Below are 21,578 nucleotides of genomic sequence, written 5' to 3' on the forward strand. Positions count from 1 at the left end.
CTTAGTGGTAGAAGTGTCCAGTTTGCGGGCATCCATATACTCATCTGCCAGGCGAGCAGCTTCATGCAGGGTGGAGGGTTTACGGTCCCGAACCCACTCTCTAACTCCTGCTGATAACTTGTCAAAGCAATGTTCCAACAGGAATAGCTGCAGCACCTCTTCCCCAGATACAGCTTGGCACCCCGCTATCCAGTGAGCTGCTGTGCGGTGCACCTTACATGCCCACTCAACGTAGGAATCACCAGCTAATTTAACAGTGTCTCTGAACCGCCTCCGGTATGCCTCCGGTGTAACCGCATACCTGGAGAGCAGAGCCTCTTTCACAGTATTATAATCCCCAACCTCCTCATCTGGAATGGCCCGAAAAGCCTCACTGGCCCGGCCGGATAATTTTCCGGATAATATCGTGACCCAGTCCTCTGCGGGTACCTTGTGTAGTGCACTTTGCCTCTCAAAATCCGCAAGGAACCCATCAATCTCTCCTTCTGTTTCCAGGAAGTTTTTAAAAGCTGCAAAATTTACTTTTCTCTTTTCCACTTGGGCTGCTGCAGCGCTGCTTTGGCGAAGTAGGTTGGCCTCCACAGCTGCTATGACCCGGTCGATAATTTCCGCAGATGGGTTGGGGCCATAATGTGCCAGTCTTATTTTAACCGCCCGATCAAAGCTTGCTTCTTCAGGGGTTCTGTCTGATATGCTGGGCCCATTGGTTCCTTCTGTCCCTGGTACTCTTTCCATCTTAGTCAGTATTGTAATAATCCCCCTCTTCCTGAGGTTACTGGCTTGTGTAGTTGCTCTTCTGGGCGATAAGGTTCATTCCGTCGCTTGCCACCAATTGTTACGGTACCAACAGTGTACCAAGGTTAATATCAGATGAACAATGTCCTGCATAGGGAATCAGCAATTCACAACCCAGCCAGTTTTCAGGTTTAAAACAGAATGACATTTATTAAAAGGCTATGCCTAGTATTTATGCAGGTCTGACCCCCCCCCAGATGGGGGTTGAAAGGCTGTTGTACATTACATGGAGGGAACAAGCCCTTTGACATGATACAATAGAATTATATTACTTAAACACTTCAACCACAAGACACTCTTGGCCCATCTCTCTGGAGGTGATCAAACAATAGAATGCTTAGCACTAATTAGATTATAGCTGGAGCCAGCAACTCTGTCTTTAGAAATTAGTTTCTTAGCTAAACACAATTAACTCCTTCAGTCCTGACAGAAGGGTCTGTCACATCTGACAAGTTGAAATAGTGCATTACAGTCCTTGGAGGGAGTTGACAAGGGCAAACACAGCCCCATTGGACCCAACTGACAAGGTGAAATAGTGCATTACAGTCCTTGGAGGGAGTTGACAAGGGCCAACACAACCCCATTGGAGTCAACTGACAAGGTGAAATAATGCATCACAGTCCTTGGAGAGAGTTGACAAGGGCCAACAAAGGCCAACACAGCCCCATTGGAGCCATCTGACAAGTTGAAATAGTGCATCACAGTCCTTGGAGGGAGTTGACAAGGGCCAACAAAGGCCAACACAGCCCCATTGGAGCCACCTGACAAGTTGAAATAGTGCATCACAGTCCTTTGAGGGAGTTGACAAGGGCCAACACAGCCCCATTGGAGCCATTTGACAAGGTGAAATGGTGTATCACAGTCCTTGGAGCGAGTTGACAAGGGCCAACAAAGGCCAACACAGCCCCATTGATGCCATCTGACAAGTTGAAATAGAGCATCACAGTCCTTGGAGGGAGTTGACAAGGGCCAACACAGCGCCATTGGAGCCATCTGACAAGGTGAAATAGTGCATTACAGTCCTTGGAGGGAGTTGACAAGGGCCAACACAGCCCCATTGGAGCCATCTGACAAGGTGAAATAGTGCATCACAGTCCTTGGAGAGAGTTGACAAGGACCAACAAAGGCCAACACAGCCCCATTGGAGGCATCTGAATTTAAGTTTAATCTTTTGATGAAATGTGTTTAGAGGTAATCTCAAGAGCAGAAAAATACAATGTTCTAAATGCTGATTGGTGGCTACATATATATACCGATTGTCATTGGTTCACCCATGTGTTCATTTAGAAACCAGTAGTGCCCTGCTGCTCCTTAAACAAATGATACAAAGAGACTGAAGCAAATTTGAGAATTTATGGAAAGAAAATTATTTAAAAATCGTATGTTATACATAAATGAGAAATAAGATTATTGTGTTTCATGTCACTTTAAATAAGAAATAATGCTACGAGATACATTATGAAAATCGGGATTAGTTATACATTATATGTTACCTATAGCTATGGTGTCCATCTTTACGCTTTAAAAAGGGACACGTGAGAAATACATATGTCAGGGATGTGTTCAGATATGTTTAAAGATTTATTTGGCATAAGAATAATGACATGTATTTATCAGATGTATCACTTATTCAAGTTGAAATATGGTCAGCCTACCTATAGCAATATATCGTTGGATCATTAAACAGAAATAATAATAAGAGAGAGATATTAATCAGCTAAAATATGCGCATTACACACAGTAATTGCTTATTGGAGCCATCTGACAAGGTGAAATAGTGCATCACAGTCCTTGGAGGGAGTTGACAAGGGCCAACACAGCCCCATTGGAGCCATCTGACAAGGTGGAATAGTGCATCACAGTCCTTGGAGGGAGTTGACAAGGGCAAACAAAGGCCAACACAGCCCCATGGGAGCCATCTGACAAGTTGAAATAGTGCATCACAGTCCTTGGAGGGAGTTGACAAGGGCCAACAAAGGCCAACACAGCCCCATTAGAGCCATCTGACAAGTTGAAATAGTGCATCACAGTCCTTGGAGGGAGTTGACAAGGGCCAACACAGCCCCATTGGAGCCATCTGACAAGGTGAAATAGTGCATCACAGTCCATGAAGGGAGTTGACAAGGGCCAACAAAGGCCAACACAGCCCCATTGGAGCCATCTGACAAGTTGAAATAGTGCATTACAGTCCTTGGAGGGAGTTGACAAGGGCCAACACAGCCCCATTGGAACCATCTGACAAGGTGAAATAGTGCATCACAGTCCTTGGAGGGAGTTGACAAGGGCCAACACAGGCCAACACAGCCCCATTGGAGCCATCTGACAAGTTGAAATAGTGCATTACACTCCTTGGAGGGAGTTGACAAGGGCCAACACAGTCCCATTGGAACCAATTGACAAGGTGAAATAATGCATCACAGTCCTTGGAGAGAGTTGACAAGGGCCAACAAAGGCCAACACAGCCCCATTGGAGCCATCTGACAAGTTGAAATAGTGCATCACAGTCCTTGGAGGGAGTTGACAAGGGCCAGCAAAGGCCAACACAGCCCCATTGGAGCCATCTGACAAGTTGAAATAGTGCATCACAGTCCTTGGAGGGAGTTGACAAGGGCCAATAAAGGCCAACACAGCCCCATTGGAGCCACCTGACAAGTTGAAATAGTGTATTACAGTCCTTGGAGGGAGTTGACAAGGGCCAACACAGCCCCATTGGAGCCATTTGACAAGGTGAAATAGTGTATCACAGTCCTTGGAGGGAGTTGACAAGGGCCAACAAAGGCCAACACAGCCCCATTGGCGCCATCTGACAAGTTGAAAGAGTGCATCACAGTCCTTGGAAGGAGTTGACAAGTGCTAACACAGCCCCATTGGAGCCATCTGACAAGTTGAAATAGTGCATCACAGTCCTTGGAGGGAGTTGACAAGGGCCAACACAGCCCCATTGGAGCCATCTGACAAGGTGAAATAGTGCATCACAGTCCTTGAAGGGAGTTGACAAGGGCCAACAAAGGCCAACACAGCCCCATTGGAGCCATCTGACAAGTTGAAATAGTGCATTACAGTCCTTGGAGGGAGTTGACAAGAGCCAACACAGCCCCATTGGAACCATCTGACAAGGTGAAATAGTGCATCACAGACCTTGGAGGGAGTTGACAAGGGCCAACAAAGGCCAACACAGCCCCATTGGAGCCATCTGACAAGTTGAAATAGTGCATTACACTCCTTGGAGGGAGTTGACAAGGGCCAACACAGTCCCATTGGAACCAACTGACAAGGTGAAATAATGCATCACAGTCCTTGGAGAGAGTTGACAAGGGCCAACAAAGGCCAACACAGCCCCATTGGAGCCATCTGACAAGTTGAAATAGTGCATCACAGTCCTTGGTGGGAGTTGACAAGGGCCAGCAAAGGCCAACACAGCCCCATTGGAGCCATCTGACAAGTTGAAATAGTGCATCACAGTCCTTGGAGGGAGTTGACAAGGGCCAATAAAGGCCAACACAGCCCCATTGGAGCCACCTGACAAGTTGAAATAGTGTATTACAGTCCTTGGAGGGAGTTGACAAGGGCCAACACAGCCCCATTGGAGCCATTTGACAAGGTGAAATAGTGTATCACAGTCCTTGGAGGGAGTTGACAAGGGCCAACAAAGGCCAACACAGCCCCATTGGCGCCATCTGACAAGTTGAAAGAGTGCATCACAGTCCTTGGAAGGAGTTGACAAGTGCTAACACAGCCCCATTGGAGCCATCTGACAAGTTGAAATAGTGCATCACAGTCCTTGGAGGGAGTTGACAAGGGCCAACACAGCCCCATTGGAGCCATCTGACAAGGTGAAATAGTGCATCACAGTCCTTGAAGGGAGTTGACAAGGGCCAACAAAGGCCAACACAGCCCCATTGGAGCCATCTGACAAGTTGAAATAGTGCATTACAGTCCTTGGAGGGAGTTGACAAGAGCCAACACAGCCCCATTGGAACCATCTGACAAGGTGAAATAGTGCATCACAGACCTTGGAGGGAGTTGACAAGGGCCAACAAAGGCCAACACAGCCCCATTGGAGCCATCTGACAAGTTGAAATAGTGCATTACACTCCTTGGAGGGAGTTGACAAGGGCCAACACAGTCCCATTGGAACCAACTGACAAGGTGAAATAGTGCATCACAGACCTTGGAGGGAGTTGACAAGGGCCAACAAAGGCCAACACAGCCCCATTGGAGCCATCTGACAAGTTGAAATAGTGCATTACACTCCTTGGAGGGAGTTGACAAGGGCCAACACAGTCCCATTGGAACCAATTGACAAGGTGAAATAATGCATCACAGTCCTTGGAGAGAGTTGACAAGGGCCAACAAAGGCCAACACAGCCCCATTGGAGCCATCTGACAAGTTGAAATAGTGCATCACAGTCCTTGGAGGGAGTTGACAAGGGCCAGCAAAGGCCAACACAGCCCCATTGGAGCCATCTGACAAGTTGAAATAGTGCATCACAGTCCTTGGAGGGAGTTGACAAGGGCCAATAAAGGCCAACACAGCCCCATTGGAGCCACCTGACAAGTTGAAATAGTGTATTACAGTCCTTGGAGGGAGTTGACAAGGGCCAACACAGCCCCATTGGAGCCATTTGACAAGGTGAAATAGTGTATCACAGTCCTTGGAGGGAGTTGACAAGGGCCAACAAAGGCCAACACAGCCCCATTGGCGCCATCTGACAAGTTGAAAGAGTGCATCACAGTCCATGGAAGGAGTTGACAAGTGCTAACACAGCCCCATTGGAGCCATCTGACAAGTTGAAATAGTGCATCACAGTCCTTGGAGGGAGTTGACAAGGGCCAACACAGCCCCATTGGAGCCATCTGACAAGGTGAAATAGTGCATCACAGTCCTTGAAGGGAGTTGACAAGGGCCAACAAAGGCCAACACAGCCCCATTGGAGCCATCTGACAAGTTGAAATAGTGCATTACAGTCCTTGGAGGGAGTTGACAAGAGCCAACACAGCCCCATTGGAACCATCTGACAAGGTGAAATAGTGCATCACAGACCTTGGAGGGAGTTGACAAGGGCCAACAAAGGCCAACACAGCCCCATTGGAGCCATCTGACAAGTTGAAATAGTGCATTACACTCCTTGGAGGGAGTTGACAAGGGCCAACACAGTCCCATTGGAACCAACTGACAAGGTGAAATAATGCATCACAGTCCTTGGAGAGAGTTGACAAGGGCCAACAAAGGCCAACACAGCCCCATTGGAGCCATCTGACAAGTTGAAATAGTGCATCACAGTCCTTGGTGGGAGTTGACAAGGGCCAGCAAAGGCCAACACAGCCCCATTGGAGCCATCTGACAAGTTGAAATAGTGCATCACAGTCCTTGGAGGGAGTTGACAAGGGCCAATAAAGGCCAACACAGCCCCATTGGAGCCACCTAACAAGTTGAAATAGTGTATCACAGTCCTTGGAGGGAGTTGACAAGGGCCAACACAGCCCCATTGGAGCCATTTGACAAGGTGAAATAGTGTATCACAGTCCTTGGAGGGAGTTGACAAGGGCCAACAAAGGCCAACACAGCCCCATTGGCGCCATCTGACAAGTTGAAAGAGTGCATCACAGTCCTTGGAGGGAGTTGACAAGGGCCAACACAGCCCCATTGGAGCCATCTGACAAGGTGAAATAGTGCATTACAGTCCTTGGAGGGAGTTGTTAAGGGCTAACACAGCCCCATTGGAGCCATCTGACAAGGTGAAATAGTGCATCACAGTCCTTGGAGGGAGTTGACAAGGACCAACAAAGGCCAACACAGCCCCATTGGAGGCATCTGACAAGTTGAAATAGTGCATCACAGTCCTTGGAGGGAGTTGACAAGGGCCAACACAGCCCCTTTGGAGCCATCTGACAAGGTGAAATAGTGCATCACAGTCCTTGGAGGGAGTTGACAAGGGACAATACAGCCCCATTGGAGCCATCTGACAAGGTGAAATAGTGCAACAGACACAACAAAAAAATAAAAAAGGCCAAATGGCAACAAGAAATGCAAACAAAGTAACATGTGGACGGAAGATTCGTATCTGCACCCTCGGAGCATCTCCGGATCCTCCACTTATGGGACATCAGCATGACCCTGATCATCCTGTGCATTACCAGCTGCGGATTCATGCATTGACTCTAAACGCAGAACGCGCTCTAGAGTCAAGCGCTGTATCCACAGCTGGGTATGCATAGTGTCATGCATCCTTCCCGACAACAGACTGTTCCTCACAACCTAAACAAAAAAAAAGTTTGAAAATTATTGTTAATTCCAGCACATTATAAAAAAGAGAGCAAAGAGACATTGTAATAATAAAAAGGCAAATCATTGTTATAATTAAATATTCTATATAGAAGAAGATTTACACATTAAATATGTTCTTCATAGATAAACCATTAAAGGGACAGTTTACTCAAAAGTATTTCCATTGTCCTTACATTGGCATCTGAAATAGTTTATTTAGCCTGTGGTATCCACACCTATCCTAAACCTTTTGGCCTCAAGGCCAAGCTGTGTAAACACAGCAAGCAGAAGAAATTACACTCCCAGTGGGTTATAGAAGAGATAAGGTAATAAAAAGTTAATTTTAAATTGTTCTATCCAAGTATTGGTGATTGGATAATGGAGTGATATGAGATAAAGAAGCATGTATATTTACAAAATGGGATAAAGTAATGAGATCTGATAATACCTACAAGTTCAATCCATTTTATTAGGTTGTGGCTTGAAAACACAAAAACAGCTAATTCATATACACAAAGAAGCCTTAAAAAGCAAATCGCATACATTTTATACTCTGCAGCTGGTCCAAAAACTAATTGTAAACACATTAAGGGAAAAACTATTTTATAGTATACTCTCCCTTTAAGATCTTAACACAAATCAAAACCCTCTCAATCTTGAAAAATATATTTCTTTGGTTTATGACACACTGTGAAAAGGGCAGTGATAACAAATACAAAATATTGTTATATATACAGAATAGATATACAACATCTAAGCAATATCATTTATATATTCGAAAATGTGGATGTTGATTTCACAAAACTGAAGAACAGAAACATTTAGATTAATCAAATAAAGAAAAGGTTTATCAAAACCTTTTTGATTTAAAAAATAAATTTATGTCTAATTATATCACTATAATGTCCCTTTAAGAAAGTATGTTATAATGTGGATTTGTAGTGATACTTACATCTGTGGCTGGGAAGGACAATCCGACACCCAGGACAATGAAGGTGGGGACTGGGGTAAAAGTCTGGAGCAGGAGGGGAGGGATGGGATTGGGCTGCTGCTCTGGGATAGCCCGTACAGCTGGGGAGTCAGGTGCCTGGTGATTTGGGGACTGTGCAGGTGGGGGAGCTGTATGGGTGGCAATACGGGGAGAGCAGCGAGCTGGGGCAAAGGGGCATTTTTTGGGAGGGACAAGACTGGAGAAATGGGAAGGGCCGGGAGTTGTTTGGGGCTGGGGAGGGGCTTCTGACTGGGGAGGGGCAGGTGGCTGATGCCCAGAAGTGGAAGGTCCATCTGAAATATATAAAAAATAGACATACAGTATATGATATCAATAAATATTATTATCTTGAAAGAAATAAAGATTCTATATTAGTTAAAGTCTGGATTCTTGTTCTCATAAAATATTGATACAAAGTCACAATAATGACTATGTTTTAAGTTATTGATTGATTGGAATAAAATATAATTACTTAGAAGATTTAATAGATCCTTGAAACTCAGAATGTTCACTGTTATTTTTCATGTAACATTTCATAAATATATTACAAATCATATTTATCAAAGTCAACATTATGTGCTAATATTTATGAATTGATAATATATTTATATTTTGTAGAATATTTTGGACACATGCCCGTTGATTGATTTCAGAATATTCAAAAATTGATTAATATGGGATTGTGTAATATTATGAAATTGAAATAGCCACTCCACCTAGCGTTTTAAACCAGGTAAAGACTGATTTACATATATATTTTGGTGATTGCCTTTGTAATCTTTAATAGTCTAACTTTAAGCTTGATGCTTCAATCAATTACTCATCAGAATATATACACAGTAGATACTACCATTCATATTATCGATTAAGAATATAATCTTCTCTATCTGATTCAAATTTCCGATTAATTTTGTGAATCTCTCTTTTACATTAAGATTTAATATATGTCATCCCAATATTAATAGACACATTCATCAATGCATGCTTTAATTTTGTGGAATATTAATGTTTGTTGGATTGAAATGGACAGTCTACACATAAATATATTTTAAATATATTTACATCTCATGCATCATGAAATTAAATCAAGTAATTTCAACATGATTATGTTTTATGTATACTTAGAAGTGGTTTACAATTTATAAACAATGATGACATAAGGATATGGTCTGCATCTAGGCACTCAGATAAATAGCAATGACTGTCTGGACAATCAGAAGATGATTATTGTGGTTTTGCATGGAATATGCATGTGACATCATGATGTCATTAATGACAAATCATACATAAATTTATGAAAAATACAAACATATGTTCATGCTGCATGATATAGAAAGGGGGGCAGTAGTGCATTGTAAAAATAATAGATTGATAAATTTTAAAGTGCCAAAGCTGTAGACTTTCTTTTTCTTCTAGAGAATGTTTTTTAAACAATAATACATGTTCGATACATGTTAGATATATTTGACATACCATCAGACTCCAAGGGAGCCACTTCTTCCTCCATCTCACATGTTACATCAATCTCTGTAAAACATAATATGTAGTGTACACGTTAAAATCCTATATTCTAACATATGTTACTGTTGCTCAAGGACACACATAAATGTTGCATTAAAGAGATACTGAACCAAAGTTAGGAATTACATCATTTTGATGGAGCATACAAATGAAATTAGATTTCTAATTATCGATGAGTAATAATTACATTTTAGTGTCTGTATTTTTAAAATATTCTTAAAAGCTGAGTACATGGAACATTTAAGAGTTCTCATGTGTGTATCACTTGATGATTGTTGTCTAAATTTATACTAAAAAGAAACATATGCTAGCCATGTTCTGAAGCACAAAGGTGTAGACTAAGAAGCTTTGAGAGCTTAATCTTAAAAAAAAAAAAAAAAATTATACATAATCAGAGGAGTAAATTATATGTTTTATTCAAATGGAATGCTTCATCAGAATCATGATCATAATATTTATTAAAAATACACCTTCAATGACATATGAATGAGTCAATAGACTTACCAGAATCCTGCAAAGGCAGGTCACCATTGCTGCTGGATCTCTCTATGCTCGCCACAACAACTACATCTATTAATGATGTTAAAATATATTAGTGAACACAGTTTGGACATCACTAAATCACATTAGTAGAGAATCTAACAAATAATATACTTAGAAATGTGAAGAATAGAACACTAATATGAACCATACATTTATGAGTTAATCAATGTGATTGTAAAGAAAATGATGTCTTTCACATATGTTTGATTTCTTACTATATTAGACAGCCAATTGTTCTCATATGATTCTATGGCATATCCAAATATAACTATTGATCCATGTTTGGAAAATAATACACACACACAACACTTGGAATAACAACTGGTGACAAATCGAACCTAAGACATGTGGCACATCGATCCATTTGTGCAATGTACAGTAATCTGTTTTAGGACACAACACATATTTATCACAATGCAAAACAGAAGATATTTGTAAAAATAGGTCATCATGTTGCTGTTAGAGTATGCTTATATATACAGTATAAAGGAAGTCCAAGAGTGAATATGTGATATAGATATCAATATTGTTTCATCCAAACAGTGTAAGGATTAATGAAGATATTTATTATTAAAGGGACACTGAACCCAAATCTTTAATTTTGTGATTCAGATAGAGCATGCAATTTTAAGCATATTTCAAATTTACTCCTATTATCAATTTGTCCTCGTTCTCTTGCTTTCTTTCTTTGAAAAATAAGGCAGCTAAGCAATATTTGGTTTCAGAACCATGAAAAACACTTGTTTATTGGTCGGTGAATGTATACACCAATCAGCAAGAACAACCCAGGTTGTTCCCCAAAAATGGACCGGCATCTAAACTTACATTCTTGCATTTCAAATAAAGATACCAAGAGAATGAAGAAAATTTGATTATAGGAGTAAATGAGAAAGTTTATTAATATTGCATGCTCTATCTGAATCACAAAAGAGAAATTTAGTGTTCATTGTCCCTTTAATCTTAAATATTAAAATATCTTTATTTGACAATGTCGCTGTTAATGAATTGTCTAGTCCATATGTTGATTTAATGAATGGGATGGAGCATGCAATTACAATCAAATATGTAATTTAAGGATATCATCAGGATTCTTTAATTATCCTTTGCTCTTAAAGGGACATGAAACTCCAAATGTGTAATTGTATTAATTTGCATGATTCAAATCCAGCCTGTGATTTAAAAAATCTTTCAAATATACTTTTTGTTTTCTAGTTTGCTTTATTGTCTTTGAAAGTTTTATTAAGGAGCAACTATGCACTACTGTTATCTGAAGACGTGTTGAACAAATGAAAATAGGCAATTTTGTGCATCAAACAATCAGCAGGTTACTCCAAGTAATGCATTGCTGATCAGGAGCCTACCTAGATATGATTTTCAACTAAGGATAACAATAGACTGAAGCAAGGTAGATAATAGAAGAACATTATAAATGTCTAAATCATAAAAGTTAGGTGTTGGTTTTCATGTCCCTTTAATGATAAGAAGAAATTATCAAAGCATATGATTTGCATATTTCTCTAATCTGCACATATGTAAAAATGTGTTGTCTAAATCTAGCCAAAAAATGTCAAGCACTACCCAGGGGCAGAATATAAAATGGGCATGACCCTAAGATTACATTAAAATGAAGATATCAAGAATCGAAGGGATATCTTCAAATACTCATAAACTGAGATTTGTATTACAATGGAATTCCAACTCTGATTCATAATGCTTCTTTGAAAATAACAAGAAAAGAGAATTAGAGTATCCATATAAATATAGATCAATGTGAATGGATTATGTAATGTTATGTCCATGTTTGTAAGACAAAGGTAAATTAAAATGAGACATACTATGCTGTGACGAACACGGGCTCGAGGTTCCAGCAACAACATCCATATCTGTATGGTTCCAGCAACATCAATCCATATCAGGATTGGATATCATTAATACAAATCAGGCCAACACGAACAATCATATTTTTATATTCTAATTGACAAAGTAAAATTATATTTGTATTCACGTGAGTTCATTGTTTCCTAAATTAATGTATAAATAAAGAGATCATGTATTCTTATTTTCTATCTTTTTTGTTGTTGACTGTCGCTTTAAGTCATTTTGTGTCTTCTTGCATTGTCATCAATTGATAGAGATTGTTAAATTTTTATTTTGATCTTGCAAGTATAGCTTTTATAATGTAGAATATTGTACATAAGGATACTGTATTCTTCACATATATACTAATTAATGTATACATTTGACAAACATGTCTAAAGTTATGCCACTGTTCACGTGTCTGCGCAATTATATCTTTCGGGATCATTGCGCAATGATTCAAAGCGGAATTGTGCATCCGTGATTTGACCAACATGTCTAAAGTAATGCCACTATTACAGCAAACACATGTTCACGTGTGTGCGCATTTCTATCTTTCGGGATCATTGCGCAATGATTCAAAGTGGAATTGCGCATCCGTGATTCTGAATTGATTTGTATATAGTAGTGTGATGAGTATCATTTCTAAAGACTTCAAATATATTTCAAATTGGGTGTATTACGAGATTCCAATAGAATATTTGTTAATATTGAATGATAACAATTAATATTTAGAACTGTGGTATGATTCAATAGTCAATGTATGAAATGGCGGATGATAGGGATTTCACGGATGCGCAATACCATTTTCGCTCTGTGACGCATATTCTGGAGAGCACAAGAAACATCATTCATATTTCATGTGTGACGATTCTAAATTCAGATATCTAAACATCATATGTAGCGTGTGTTGTGAGAGCTATATAGGTTGAATATATGACTATATACACATTGCTTAAATATATACTAAAATATTAATATATTTTATGAAGTCTGATATTTACCTGGTACAGCCTCTAGACTTTCTTCTCCCAGGTCACCAGACGGAGAAGCAGCTGCACTGGCCTCCAGGTCGGCACTTTCCGATCCAGCAGCTGGGAGGGAAGAAGAAGAAGTTGAGGAGCGAGGGTATCTAAATCTTTTGGGGACCCGGAGATTGAGGAGGGCTAATAAAGTGACCTCATAAGGTTGCAGGTTCAGTTTCCGTAGGGGTGGATACTGCTTTCCATCCCTCCGATGGGCTTTTACCCACTCACATATTTGGTCGACTTTATGGCTTAGCTGCAACCTCATATCCCCGAACCTCCGCATGATTTGATCCGTGGTCCTCTGGATGCCACACACCAACTTAACATCATTGGTGATAGAATTAGATAGGTTAGGGGGTGGCAGAGTGTAGCATCCAATCACAGATATCACTTGTATATTTATATAGTAATAACTTAATGTTTATCATATGAAATACCTGATGTAGTGAGCTGGTTAAGAAAGACATGCAACAACTAGTTAAACTAATTGTAATAGAGGATACAATCCAGTTTAGAAAACAATCATTGGTGATAGACAACCAGAGGGCCTTCCTAATACTCTGCTTCGTCAACTTCTTCTTGTTCCCAAATATCTGCGGATAGAAGTCCTCGATGGCATTGACCAGTGCTGCACTCTCTGCCCGTGAGAACCTGGGAGACGTCATGTCTGCCGAGTTAGGTATATATGAAATATAATATATATACTGTTTAAGTACCAGCAGGCATTAGAGAACTGACAAAAATGGCAACGTGTAATGGACTTTTATATGGTGAAGTAAACATGATATGCACCATGGGACATGGTATCTGCACATCTGAATGGATAAAATATTGTAATTTTGTTATTATGTCTGTGAGACCATACTGACTCAAGTTATGTTTGTGTGATGATCTCTGATTGCCCGTTCCTTAATGTTTCATATCTTAGTAACTTCCATACACATACCTCCTGGGGGTGCTATTACTACATTTTTCATGTAGATTTATTTGTAACTCATGGGACTGTTATGCGGATGTGTGTAGCGCAGATTTAATATACGTGATCCATTAAATATTAATATATTAATTTTACATTTGATCTCTATTTGATTTTTATTAAATATAATCCAGTCACATTTGTAAATGTTTTACACATTTCGATGTTCAATATCGATCCGGTTATGTAATATAAATAAATTTTATTGGAAAATAAACATTGAATGTATTTATTGTTTATTAAAGAAATATTGTGACTTATTGTGAAGTATTGACATTGCTCTATTAAATGTATTTACAATGCACATCGATTGTGTGCTAGTGCGTGGCATTAGAATAGAATTTTTAAAGATGCGAATCTCATGTTGCCAGATACGTTTCCCACGCTATATTTCTGAAATGCGTCATTTGTATTTATAATGGACGGAACTTGGATAATCTGTTTTTAAATGTTAAACTACACATTTGTTCATTATTAGTAAATAAACCTCAAGCTTGTATTTGTCCGAACTGCTCACATATGTTATTGGGCAACGGCGTCTTTATTTTTAAAGGGACATTACACCCAAATATTCTCTTTTTTGATCCGGAGAAAGAATACAGTAAAAATTTCAATCAACTTGATCTATTTAGATTATTCTTTAGATATCGTTTACAGAAGAAATAGCAATGCACATGGTTGAGCTAATCACACAAGGCATCTCTGTGCATCCACCAATCTTCAGCTACTGAGCATATCTAGATATGGTTGTAAAGGAAAGTATATCAAAATAATGAAGCAAATTAGATAATATAAGTACATTTTAATGTTTACATCCTGAAAGAAACACTTTTGAATTTCCGTCCCTTTAATGAGCTAATATGCAATCTTTAAATTTATCAAAATACATCTGTCTAAAGATTGTAAATATGCATTGTTGCCCACCCACAAATAAGTAGATATTTCCCAGTAATGCTTTGCTGATCATAAACCTATGCATCTCCATTTCTCAAACTTAGGATAACATGAGAATAAATTATATTTATATAACCTTCTGTATTGTTTGCCCCACTGTGAACGAAATATCTTCCAATGGCTTTATTTATACAGCTTTACCTTAAAGGGACATTAAAGTTTTATGTTCTTTCCTGATTTTGATGGATAATACAATGTTAAAACAACGTACAATTTTGCTCCATTATCTCATTAGCTTTTATCTCTTGATATTATTTCCTGAAAATCATATCTAGATAGGCTCTGTTGCTGCTGATTGTTGGTTGCACATAGATTCATTGTGTCATTGTCCAACCCATGTGCATTGCTATTTCTTTAACAAAGGATATCTAAAGACTGAATCGAATTAGATAATAGAAATAAATTTAAATGTTGTTTTAAAAGATTTGTATTATCTCTCTGAATCATTCAATTAAATTTTGGTTTTAATGTCCCTTTAAGGACAAAACCATTACGAATATGTGGAGTTAACATTGTAGAAATAAACTAAACTAAAGGGGAATGGAAATACCTATAGATATGTGATATCTATCCAACAGGTAAAGAGTATAATTGCTAGAAATTATCTTTTGATATATCTATAGTTAACTGACCCTTCAAATAAATCCACTAGAGCTAAAAAGTAATCATTATGGCATACAATAACTAGCTGGGTATAAATGTGAAATTAACTTACATTTTATTTAAAGATAATTTCTAACATATTACCTTAAAAATAATTAAGGCCGAATAACCTATATTTAGTGTAAGAATGTTTTGGGGTACCTAAGAAAGATTATAGAGATTAGAATGTAAATCTAACATTAAACTACACTGTCACTTTAATGTAAGTTAAATACTTTCATTTCTTAAAAGTGAAATGAACAAAGTTGTTATGTATAATTTATACTACATATCCTCGTCATAAACATTTTATGATTTTAACATCTATAAATCACACAATAAAAGCATAGATGGATGTATTTAACTCCAACTGAAATTTTGTAAGATACTTGATTTTAACATTATCTGAATAAGCTGTGTTGATATTTTCATTCAATACATTAAACAAAATTAGTATATTTGATATCAGGCATGTGCTTGTAAAATAGATGACTTTAACAGTCATGGGACTAATATTTTGTTTACATGTCAGAATATTAGATGGATATATTTCTTCTTATCTTACTGTGATAGAGATATGTCTCAAAGAATATGTTTTAAAAAAAAATACATAGAAAAATATATAGTATGAAAATAAATTTATTTACCAAAAAAAATAAAAAAATAGGGAATTCATCACAGATGAAACTCTGAAAAAGAAAGAAAATAAATATTAAAAACATTAGTCATTTAGATTATTTAATGAACACATGTCTTAACATATTCATGAAATCTAATAATTGTTAAATCATCTTGTGTCTATGCTCTAACATGTATTTTTTGTATTGCTATAAAAAACAGGTTCATACTTGAAATCTATATCAATCCATAATTTGAAATTAATCCCATTATATTGTCTAATCAATAGTTGAATTACACATTAACATTTAAAATTAGACAAAATAATGCATATCAATTTTTAAAACTATTTTTATATTGGATTATATAGGAACATAATTGAATGTAATATTTCATGTCCCTTCAAATAATATTCCTAAATATCAACTATAAAATGTATCCCTTTGTCTGATTGGTCAGAATCTGAGTCCTCTATAGCACAAAGTAGGGGTAATGTATCTAAATTAAACATATTCTAATATAGGACATGTATATATTCCTAATTCTTTTAACATTCTTCCTCCTATGATTGTTAAATAGCATGCATTGTGCAAACTAACCTGGATGTATGGTCTTTGAAAGGCAATTCTCTTCAAAATATTAGTTTATCTTCATTAGGTGTCTTATTCATCATTTTGAAAATAGAGGATTGTGAAATACCATCTAAAAAACAAATATAAAATGAAATCTAAGTGTCTCCAATAGGATGCATCCACAGTCCATAGAACTGTTGCCACTTACCATGTGAACGTGTCTTTGTATGGTTTTCAAGGTCAGCACATTTGAAAGACAATGCCACAGACATGATCACATTGGGATTCTTCACTTTCAGTCTGGGATTCTTCACTTTCAGTCTGGGATTCTTCACTTTCAGTCTTGAATTCTTCACTTTCAGTCTTTAGATGAAGTCATCTCCCTAATGGAAGAAAAAGTGTAAATCAAATCATTAATAAAAGTGTGTGACTTAGTTCTGCATACCCCCCACCATTTATGAAACTATTTATATCACTAGCTTACTAAGCGTGTGTAGAATCTTGTGTTATGTTCTATCAATCAAGTGTGAAGATGAGTCATACATTGTGCAGACCTAACCTCTGATTTATGACTTGGAATATGACTTGGAAGCATCTAGTATTGCTAGAGTATCCCTTTCTGAGTATCCAAATATCTAGTAATGTGTAAACTAAATACTACATTTTAAAATGTATGCCATATGATGGCTGATTGTGAAAAATTCCCCCCACCCACAGTCCATACATTGTTTATACTTACCATCTGATGTTGTCTTTGAAAACCAGGAAGGCAAAGTCATTACAGGACCCAATGCCAGAATCATCTGATGTCTAAATTACCTATGATAATAATAATATTAAATTATATTTTGTTATAATCATTTGATGAACAATCCTAACATGTTTGCACAATTCTCTACTTCTCATTTCCCTAAAATTCACACATATTTGCAATGCTCCTATATAACTTCTAGTATTTACCGTCTGAAGTGGCGGTTGATGATGTTTGCTCTGACATTGAGCCCCTCATCCCGGAATGGCCCCTCTAGAACAGGGTCGTCCTCCTCATCTTGGAGGAAGTCTTGGGTGCCTGGATGGCCTGCAGCATCCCAGCCCACTGAGCAATGTTATGCAGGACGCTGCAGGCTATAATGATCTTCGCCACCTTACTAGGGCTGTATTGAAGGACTCCTCCAGACCTGTCTAGGCATCATAACCACATTTTGGGGAGCCCAAACATCCTCTCCACTACAGCCCTAGTCCGCTTGTGTGCCCGATTGTAGCGCTCCTGGGCCTCGTTCGTGGGGTTACGTATAGGCGTAATGAGCCAAGGCCGGCTCATGTAACCCGAATCACCTATAAATAATGAACATAACAAAATGACAAATATTAAAAATATAGTTCAAATTATTATATTAAAAGACAATTCATTTGTGTACACGAAAATCCCCTAAAATAGACATTTGCTGAAAGACAATTAAATGGTTAAAGTGCATTCTCTATCTGCCCAATTTAGCTAGGGCATGCTACATATGCGAATTTCGCATACACCAGATATTTGCTAAAAGAGAAAAAAATTGTTAAATTGCATCCTAGAGCTGCCCATTTACGCTAGGACATGCTACATATCTGTTTGGAGCTAAAACTAGACATTTGCAGAAAGACAATTAAATGGTTAAAGCACATTCTCTATCTGCCCATTTAAGCTAGGACATGCTACATATGCGTATTTCGCGTAAACCAGACATTTGCTAAAAGAGAAAAAAATGGTTAAATTGCATCCTAGAGCTGCCCATTTAAGCTAGGACATGCTACATATCTGTTTGGAGCTAAAACTAGACATTTGCAGAAAGACAATTAAATGGTTATAGCACATTCTCTATCTGCCCATTTAAGCTAGGACATGCTACATATGCGTATTTCGCATAAACCAGACATTTGCTAAAAGAGAAAAAAATGTTTAAATTGCATCGTAGAGCTGCCCATTTAAGCTAGGACATGCTACATATCTGTTTGGAGCTAAAACTAGACATTTGCAGAAAGACAATTAAATGGTTAAAGGGCATTCTCTATCTGCCCATTTAAGCTAGGACATGCTACATATGCATATTTTGCATAAACCAGACATTTGCTAAAAGAGAAAAAATGGTTAAATTGCATCCTAGAGCTGCCCATTTAAGCTAGGACATGCTACATACAGTATCTGTTTGGAGCTAAAACTAGACATTTGCAGAAAGATAATTAAATGGTTAAAGCGCATTCTCTATCTGCCCATATAAGCTAGGACATGCTACATATGCGTATTTCACATAAACCAGATATTTGCTAAAAGAGAAAGAAATGGTTAAATTGCATCCTAGAGCTGTCCATTTAAGCTAGGACATGCTACATATCTGTTTGGAGCTAAAACTAGACATTTGCAGAAAGACAATTAAATGGTTAAAGCACATTCTCTATCTGCCCATTTAAGCTAGGAAATGCTACATATGCGTATTTCGCATAAACCAGACATTTGCTAAAAGAGAAAAAAATGGTTAAATTGCATCCTAGAGCTGCCCATTTAAGCTAGGACATGCTACATATCTGTTTGGAGCTAAAAATAGACATTTGCTGAAATAGAAAAAAATGGTTAAATTGCATCCTAGAGCTACACATTACACAAACCAAACTGTTTTTGAAGACTACAGTGGCAATTGTCTAATTAACCATGTTGTGCACAAGTACTCACCACCGAGCCACCCAGGGGGAAACTGTTTGGCCTCAAACTGCCGCCATAGGGACGACTGCCTGAGGATGCGGGCATCATGACAAGCCCCGCTGAAATTCGCAAAACACCTGCATAATCCGCATCTGTGCCACGCAAACAAACTGCACATTGAGACTATGGAAGTGTTTGTGATTACGGAAAGGGCAAGTCATCTTCTGGAGCACGCAGCACAATGTTGGTGCAATCTATTGATCCCAAGACATTGGGCATTCGAGCTATTGCAAAGAATTCCCTCTTCAGGCACCTCCAATCACCATCATTTTGAGGGAATCCTATGTAACGCTTACTGACTCGTACCATGGCATCCAGAAAGTTGTCAAAAACCACAGAGAAGGTACCCTGAGGCAGCCCATGCATGTACCCCTCTCCGGATTGAAAACTTCCGGAGGCCGGGACGTGTATGCAACTTAGCATCTTGGTCATGCCAGGCATTGCAGTCTGCATATGTCTACGTGGCTCCATGTGAGGTTTAAGAACATCCTAAAGGCTAATGAGCTGTTTGCGATTGAGCCTATACTTGTCATAAACCTCAAAGTCGCTCATGTTATCCAAGGTGGGCCTCACCCTGTGAACAGGAGGACCTCTAAACAAACGAGCCCTTTGTCTCTCTTGGAGATGCCGAGCTCACCTGATTCTAATGAACACCACTCGTGCAACAGCACCAGCAGCAACTAACTGCGGATCATCCATATTTGCCAAGCTAAGCAGCACAAAGCCAAACAGCAGAGCAAACACACAAGGAGTAACAAGGTATGCAAAAACACAATTTGATACAATGTCAATCACAAGGGACGCTTTGGCCATATTGTTTGGGGGATTTATAGTGCAATATGTCCAATGGTAGCGTGTTCATAATGATTGCTGATTGTATACACTTGATTGTATGTGAGCGGCGCAAATGCTTTCAAAGTGGGCGTTTTTTTTGGTGTTTGCTGAAATTTTGTTTCCCCCCAATGAATCCTAATGTGAAAGTGTAAAATATAATATACAGTGCATCTTCGTAATGTTTGTTCATCTGCGTAATAAATACTTATTAAACGCGATCTTATAGGAAAAAGCACACGTCCACGCTAACATGAATGAAAGTGCATAGTTGTGTATAATGCGCATAGACATGGCATAGAATCTGATCGATCAATGTTGCTGCAAAATTGTTTCCAAATGATAAAGTAACTGCTGACATATCTAATATTCTATATACAGGGAGTGCAGAATTATTAGGCAAGTTGTATTTTTGAGGATTAATTTTATTATTGAACAACAACCATGTTCTCAATGAACCCAAAAAACTCATTAATATCAAAGCTGAATAGTTTTGGAAGTAGTTTTTAGTTTGTTTTTAGTTATAGCTATTTTAGGGGGATATCTGTGTGTGCAGGTGACTATTACTGTGCATAATTATTAGGCAACTTAACAAAAAACAAATATATACCCATTTCAATTGTTTATTTGTACCAGTGAAACCAATATAACACCTCAACATTCACAAATATACATTTCTGACATTCAAAAACAAAACAAAAACAAATCAGTGACCAATATAGCCACCTTTCTTTGCAAGGACACTCAAAAGCCTGCCATCCATGGATTCTGTCAGTGTTTTGATCTGTTCACCATCAACATTGCGTGCAGCAGCAACCACAGCCTCCCAGACACTGTTCAGAGAGGTGTACTGTTTTCCCTCCTTGTAAATCTCACATTTGATGATGGACCACAGGTTCTCAATGGGGTTCAGATCAGGTGAACAAGGAGGCCATGTCATTAGATTTTCTTCTTTTATACCCTTTCTTGCCAGCCACGCTGTGGAGTACTTGGACGCGTGTGATGGAGCATTGTCCTGCATGAAAATCATGTTTTTCTTGAAGGATGCAGACTTCTTCCTGTACCACTGCTTGAAGAAGGTGTCTTCCAGAAACTGGCAGTAGGACTGGGAGTTGAGCTTGACTCCATCCTCAACCCGAAAAGGCCCCACAAGCTCATCTTTGATGATACCAGCCCAAACCAGTACTCCACCTCCACCTTGCTGGCGTCTGAGTCGGACTGGAGCTCTCTGCCCTTTACCAATCC

The sequence above is a fragment of the Bombina bombina genome, chromosome 4, assembly GCF_027579735.1.
Source record: "Bombina bombina isolate aBomBom1 chromosome 4, aBomBom1.pri, whole genome shotgun sequence".
Taxonomy (NCBI): domain Eukaryota; kingdom Metazoa; phylum Chordata; class Amphibia; order Anura; family Bombinatoridae; genus Bombina; species Bombina bombina.